This window comes from Syzygium oleosum, unplaced genomic scaffold, assembly GCF_021117445.2.
Source record: "Syzygium oleosum isolate NSW1041296 unplaced genomic scaffold, Sole_v2.1 Sole_v2.14, whole genome shotgun sequence".
Classification (NCBI taxonomy): domain Eukaryota; kingdom Viridiplantae; phylum Streptophyta; class Magnoliopsida; order Myrtales; family Myrtaceae; genus Syzygium; species Syzygium oleosum.
This window is the reverse complement of record NW_026607498.1, coordinates 1,149,595-1,156,726: the sequence shown is the minus strand read 5'-3', so window position 1 is coordinate 1,156,726 and position 7,132 is coordinate 1,149,595. Positions and strand designations below refer to the sequence as shown.

At 42.9% G+C, this 7,132-nt stretch overlaps 1 protein-coding gene across 1 annotated transcript in view; it reads left to right on the top strand.

Annotated features, from left to right (window-relative positions):
* Positions 1–1,297: 1,297 nt before the first annotated feature.
* Positions 1,298–7,132, top strand: part of LOC115688996 (disease resistance protein L6-like) — an 89,086-nt gene continuing 83,251 nt past the window's right edge. Inside the window, exon 1 of the mRNA XM_056317664.1 lies at positions 1,298–1,416. The gene's annotated coding sequence lies outside the window, so the exon portion shown is untranslated. The remainder of the gene's footprint in view (positions 1,417–7,132) is intronic.

Here is a 7,132-nt window from a genome sequence, read left to right as displayed (position 1 = left end):
CTAGAATGGCTTTCTTTAGTAACTCTTGAACCCCGTTCCAATTTAAGTCGTCGTCTTGCAGTGCGGCAATGTTCAGTACTTCTATTGGAAAAATTCTTGTTTTCCTTTGGTTGTAATTGAAAATATTTGTTTTCGATTTTGACTGATCTTTTTTACTTTTTCCTTTGTTACGCAGCTGATTCTGTTTGAATCTCAGCATGTGGAGTACATGAACTTAAGTAAAAAAAATTTCTTGTGGATTTTGGAAATATTTGTTTTCGATTGTAAGATGTCATTGTCATGTTTAATCCCGATACATTCTTGTGAATCTCAGCTGATTGTTTTGAATTTTTTTTTACAGTTTGTGTCACAAACACCCAAAGTGACCCCATGGAGCTAGTGGATTATTTGACGGACGCAAACAATCCTCTCGCAAGTGGTGTCTACGCTTCGCATGGACTCTCCCAAGCCACCGCCACTTGATTTCCCAGTGCCCTATTTACTAGGCTAGGAGCTTGGTAAAGCACGCGCTTTACCTCTGAGAACCAAAAGAATAAACTAACATCCAGAAGGAAAACTTTTCATCCAATCTTGAGTGATTTTTATTTGCTAACATGCATTTACGGTAATAAATCAAACATTTAAAAAGTTATCAAATACAAACAATGTATGTATAAGCATTTACCCCCTGAACTGTAAATAGAAATGAACTAATGTATGAAAGGAAGTACAAATATACGGTATGCAACGCACTATTGCCCACCTAAAATGAGCTTCTAAATATGAAAATAAAATATAACTAATATGTAAAAATGGTAATTTTGTATTTTTTTTATTGCTCTCAAATTGTGCATAAGAGGAAATTAAATCGACAATAAATGACGCAAATATGCAATATCCTAAAAGCACATGCAATGCTAAATATATGTAAATTTTTGTGGATATGCAATCTAAGATGACAGAAATGAAAAATATGATTGTTTTTGGACTCGATTCTCACGAAATGAAAGTGAGACATGTACATGGATATGCAACCTAAACGTGCTAAATGTGCACTAAGACAGTTATTCACGGAAAAATATAAGAAACTACAACAACAAAACGTGTAAAGAAGGAATATTTCAGTGATAAATTATGCTATATGCACATGAAGTGGAATTAGCTGAGTGTTCATGTAGTTTTCTTGTAGATTGCCGGAACACAGATAAACTCTGGATTAAAGAAATCCCACTTGAAGAGTGGGATGGGGAACAGTGTTTCTCATGTCCTAATATAAAAGCTGCTTTAGCCATCTCCTCCTCCTCCTTTTCCTCAGCTTTCTTGTTTCACTCACCGTAGCAGCAAAGCAACAATTGTCGCGTAGTCCGCAGCTTCACAAACCATGCAGCGGCGAGAGAGTCAAAGCTCCTACGCTAATCTCAACCCGGACTCGCAAAGGTGAATGATCATGCTTTCTAAATTTTTCCCATTTTACACAGCTCTAATAATCCTATTTTCATCCATGTCGTATTCATGCTCTCTCTCCTACTAGATCTAACATTCTCTTGCTAATCTTTCTTGTCATAGTCGATTCTGGGGTTCTTGAATGCTGCAACGAGCTCCTTTGCTGCTTAAGATTTAGTCCTTTAACTTTTTTACTTAGGTCATACTACTTGGTATTGGGAGTTCGCTTACTTTGGGTTGAGAGAAGTGAGTACGAATCTGCAATGAGATCCTTTTCTCATTTTCTTTTCCTTCTTTTAATGATTTTCACAGTATTATCATGATGAACAGTCATACTTGTATTGATTGTGATTTCAGAATGATAATTCCTTTCTATTCCAAATTGGGTTTCCTTTTCTTGCTGTATAAGTTATATATACAGACTGGTGACATTCGTATTCTCTCATTCGGATGCTTACGTTGATATGTTCCTGTTTTCTATCAAATCTGAATAAATTGCTAGTGACTTGAGCAATTTTCACCTCATTTCTTGGAAGAAATGGGGAATGAATGGTCAGATTCAGACCATTCTCATACTTTGTTAAACACTTTTGAACCTTCTGCTTCAGACAAACCCATTCTGTTTTGTAAACATTTCACTGGAATTGAAATGATTTTATAGCTCTATAGCTATCTGCCATATCTTTTGAGGAGAACATGCTATATTTTAATATTTTTTTGTGAAGTCATGAATTATGTCATAGATTTGTAATTGATTTATCCGGGTAGTCTATGATACTGCAAAAGTATGTGATGTAATTGGGCTACTGCTAGGTTTGAGGATGTACTTCTTCTTCAATCTGAATTCTATGGAACTCAGCCAAATGTTGAGCAGTCCTGCTGGAAACTTTACTATTAATAGTGGTTGGGGTAAACTTCGATCTTCACCTGCTAAACTGCCCTGGCATAAGCCGGTTTGATTTGCTTAAAACAAACCAAAACACATTTTTATGAGCTGGCTCGTTATTTTGAATAAGCTGCCTACTTGAAATAGATTGAAGAAGAGGAATCCATGGTGGAATAAATGGAAGTTGAAAGGCTTGCAAACGCGCAAACCTAAAGCCACGCAAAGCCCTTCGACTTCAGATGATTAAACAAAAACTTCTCTTATCCATCAATAAAGAGGAAAGCAGAGGGAGACCCCCTTTTGCTTTCTTTGGCCAGAAAATTGACAAACGACATGAGCGAGCGCGCAATTCTTTACATGCCTTGAGCAAAAAGAAAAAGCTGGTCTCGTCATTGACAGGTGAGTTATTGGTTCTTCCTTTTGGTAATTAAAGATCATTGTCAGAGTAATCAACCTCAAAAGATATTAATTTTGGAGGAGAATAATGAAACGTCCATATTCGCAAGCAAGAGAGTAAAAGTGTTATGTTCTTGACTTCCTTCTGGTTTACAAATCCAATGAAAATTCTAAAAGAAACGAAGAAGGAGAACTGCATGTTGAATTAGAAAAGAGAGGAAACGTGTTCAAAACTAAGACGTAAATAGGGATTAGTATGTATATATAAATTTGAAGATAAGAAAACGAAGAAATAAATAAAAGGATAGCCATGTATGAAACATATAGAAATTTATGTTGTTAAGGTAAATATTAATTTTTTCTATAAATATGGTGGGTGGGCTTGGGTTGGATTCAAGGTCTTGCCCAAGACAGCCAAGTCCGGGATTTTGGCCCAAAAGCATTGCACAAGCCTATTGTGGCAAAGATTAAGGTCACGACTAACGCCTGCCCATGTAGCCAAGCGGGCTTCATTAAAACACAAAATGTGGAAAGTTACTGCACGTGCAATAATTAAAACGCATGTCCATTAACTTGTTGTCACGATACTGTGACTTTCTGAAATCCGACCCACTTGGGATTTATGAAATGAATGATTTATGGACGTGCTTGTAGTTAGATCTCGCCTGGAATTGATCACTCTAGGGATGCTAACCGTAAGGGAAAGGCTAATTAGGGATTTAAATTCGCGTGACCAAAGAAACTCGATCGTGAATTGACTTTCAACCATCGAATTGTCGTGGTGACATTTTGAACCAATGTAGGCCGATCCAAGGATAGTTAGGGATCAATTCGCTGCTGTCATATTAGTGGATCGCGGGTGATTCCGCTTGACCACAAGATGAACTGACGAATAACCCTAAACCTATACCAAACGATCGCGCCCGTCGGAACTAGCGATCGATCCTCACGATTAAGTGACAACCGAGGTCGTCACGACCCAAGTGAACTTGAACGTGGCTTGATTCAGTATCGGCCACGGGTTAAATGTACAAATTTCCCCAAAAGCCACCCGTTAGTTCGAGATATGCTCAAGTTACGTTAATTAAATTTGGTCATTAATTAACGATCAAGATTGGGCCTCGGAAATTATGAAGGTTATGATAGGATAGTTGGACGATGTTGTTATTGGCTTAGTCAGCCTTAGAATTGTCCGAATCTTTCAGAAAAATCAAATTTCGGCGAGAAATGGAAAATGACCGTTTTACCCTTGAGACTTTGTTAAGGCCAAGTGTAAATGGGGAAGGGCATTTTGGTCATTTCACCCTCACTTTAGAAATAGAAATTTTTGGACAATTTTTCCCTTGGGAATTTTGTGAAATTTCAATTTTGCCCCTGGATATTTTTGGCAAGGATTAATCCGGACCGTCGATCTTATGATAAGATCGAATCTTGGCCGTTGATTGGAATTGTGAGAGAGGGGTATGATGGTCAATTAGCATGTGTATTAGACACAAATAATTAACGTTGGACTATTTAAATCAATTTTCTCTCTCTCTCTCTCTCTCTCTCTCTCTCTCTCTCTCTCTCTCTCCTCACTCTCTCTCCCTCTCGACATTTTCTCTCTCTCCCCCACCCGACCGAGCCAACCCCTCCCCACCGTGATCGTGGTCATCTGGCCCAGCCAGCAGCCACCGCCGTCCTTTCGCCTAGCCGGATCAGCCGCGCCCGGAGCCACCGCCGCCGCCGTGGCCGCTCGCCTCACCACCGCCGTGGCCGCTCGCCTCACCACCGCCGTGGCCGCTCGCCTCACCACCGCCACTCACCTCACCGTCTCTCTCTCCCCTGTTCTGTCCCCACCGAAACACCAGCCCCCTTCGGTCCTGTCTAGCCGTGGAAGACCAGCCACCGTCCAGCTAGCCGCCGCCGTCCGCAGAGCCGCTCGCCGTCGCCGTCTGCCGCCGTGTGGCCGCCGACTGCCGCCCCTTTCCCTTCAGCTGAGCTAGCTTAGGAATTCAAGTAAGTCACCCCCTAAACCCTATTTAGGATATCGGGTATCGATAGACTTGATTAGGGGCTGTTTTGGGATTAATTAGTGGCTGTTAAGAGCTGTTTTGTGTGGACTGATTTAAGGGCTATTGTTGGCTGGATTGTGGGTGAAATAGTGATGGTTTGGGAGTGAATTGAGGCTGAATTGGGTGCTGGAAATTGTGGCTCGCATTAACGAGCGGATGGTCCAATTTAGGGACTATTTGTGTCGGTTTGACGTGCCGAGTTGTGGCTGGATTGTGGTGGTTGTTAAGGCTGGAAATAGACTCGGAAATGCTGAATTTATGTTCACAATAGTGGCTGTGATTGTGGGCTCGATGGTGGCCTTGTATGTTTGTTGAATGGTGAATTGATTGATTGAAATGTGGGCCGTTATGTACGCGTATGGGCTGAATTGAATTGACTAACAATTGGCTGTGATTGGGTGTTTATTAAGCATGTGAAATGCGTGTGGTTTGGTGCGTGCATGGGCCGAGTTTGATCGGCTAGTATATTGGCATGTTGGCATGTAAATTGAGCGAGCGAATAAATGAGAAATTGTGTGTGATGTTGTATGTGTGGTCACGAAAGTCCCTGAGACGGTACTATTACGCGGGGAATTGTGCCGTCCTGAGGCGGTACCATAACGCGGGACGATGCCCGGTATTACCGGAAGACGGCCAACCTGAGGCGGTACGTACCATAATGCGGGTGGTGCGTAGGTGGTGGATGTTGAGCCTGAGGCGGTACCATTACGCGGGCAAGATACATAGCCTGAGGCGGTACCATTACGCGGGCTAAGGAGTATTGTGAATATGAGTTGGTCGCAGTGAACCTGAGGAGGTACTACTACGCGGGTCACTGACGAGTCAAGTGAAAATAGTGTGATGAGGCATGAATGAGTGTATGGAATGTGGAAATGAAATGGCACGTGTTCGATTTGTGTATTGGGCGTGAAATTAATTTGAAATGTTCATGTGATTGGAAATTATATATATTTGAGACTAACCTGCAGATTGTGCGTATCAAAAGCTAGGTAAGTGCAATTGTGTGCATGATGTGTTTATTGGGTGATATTATGTTTGGTCTTGTCTGGAGGTACGTGATAGCCTTGGTGGGGTTTAGGGTGTGTACTTATTGAGACGTGTTCTCATGGTTGTTTCAACCAAAAATTTCAGAACCCCGGCCTGAGCCATGAACCTTTCACCACCGCCGCTGCAGCGTTTTGGGATTCTGATGCACACCGACCATGATGTTGTAGAATACCCGATAGACGAAAATATGACCTGGGTTAAACATACTACCGTAGTCTTGGTAGATGTAGGACTACCTCTTTGGCAGGCCCACACCTACACCGCCTGGATGTTCAGGGACGGGTTGGATGAGTTTGGCCTCGTCCGTGGCTTTGACGTTCCGTTTGACGGAGTAGGGGATTGGGATCCGTCAGCCATACCCCCTCCTGATGGCGAGATGACTAGTCTGGATACTAGTCTCGCCCAGTTCGAACACCAGCCCGTACCTGCAGCACCTGAACCTCCTGTGGCTGAGCCTGATTCGGAGCCAGAGGAGTCACAGGCAAGGTATGATCATATGGATGTGGATCTTGAGGTAATACCATAGGAGGAACCGGAAGAAGAAGACCCTGAGGAAGAACCTGAAGAGGCGCCAGAAGAAGAACCCGACGATGAGCCCGAAGAAGACCCAGAGATGGAACCAGAGGACGAGCCAGAGGACGAGCCGGAAGAGGAGCTTGATGAGAAGGAGTGGGTTGAGGTTCCGGTGGAGTCGGGTGACGAGGACAATCCGATCGAGATCGAGGCAGATTCCGAGTCCTCAAATGATCAGGCAGCTCAGGGAGATTCGGACTCGGGTCCTGAGGAGTCAGACTCGGAGTGGACGCCATCCAGGGGGCGTGGGGGCTAGTGTAGGGGTTGAGTGCAGGGGTTGAGTGCAGGTCTTTTGAGGTGTTCCATTTTTAATAGTTAGGGTATCCAGGCTACTGATCTTTTTGATATCGGTGGTGCATAGTTTAGAGGTTTGGTGTGCATGTATATGATATGGTTGTATATGGTGAATATTGTATAATTTTGGATAAGTAATTGATGTTTATTCTCCCTTGTACCCCTAGCTAATTAATGTCTGGGTGTTTGTGGCTTTTGCTGATTGCTATAAATCTCTGATAAGTTGATTTGGGTCGACGATATCCTGGGACGTCGCAATATTCGGCCATAGAGGTGTGTCGCGTGCTCGATCGTGTTCGGGGCGTGACAGATACTCTTTTTCCGACATGGTCGGTGGAGAATGAGTTTAGAGGTAATGCCCAAAAAGTGGACCAACGGCCCTCAATTAGGCGTAGGCTCTCCCAAGCCCTTATCTCACGCAAATTGGATTCATTTTAAGTTCATATTAATCCTAAAGATT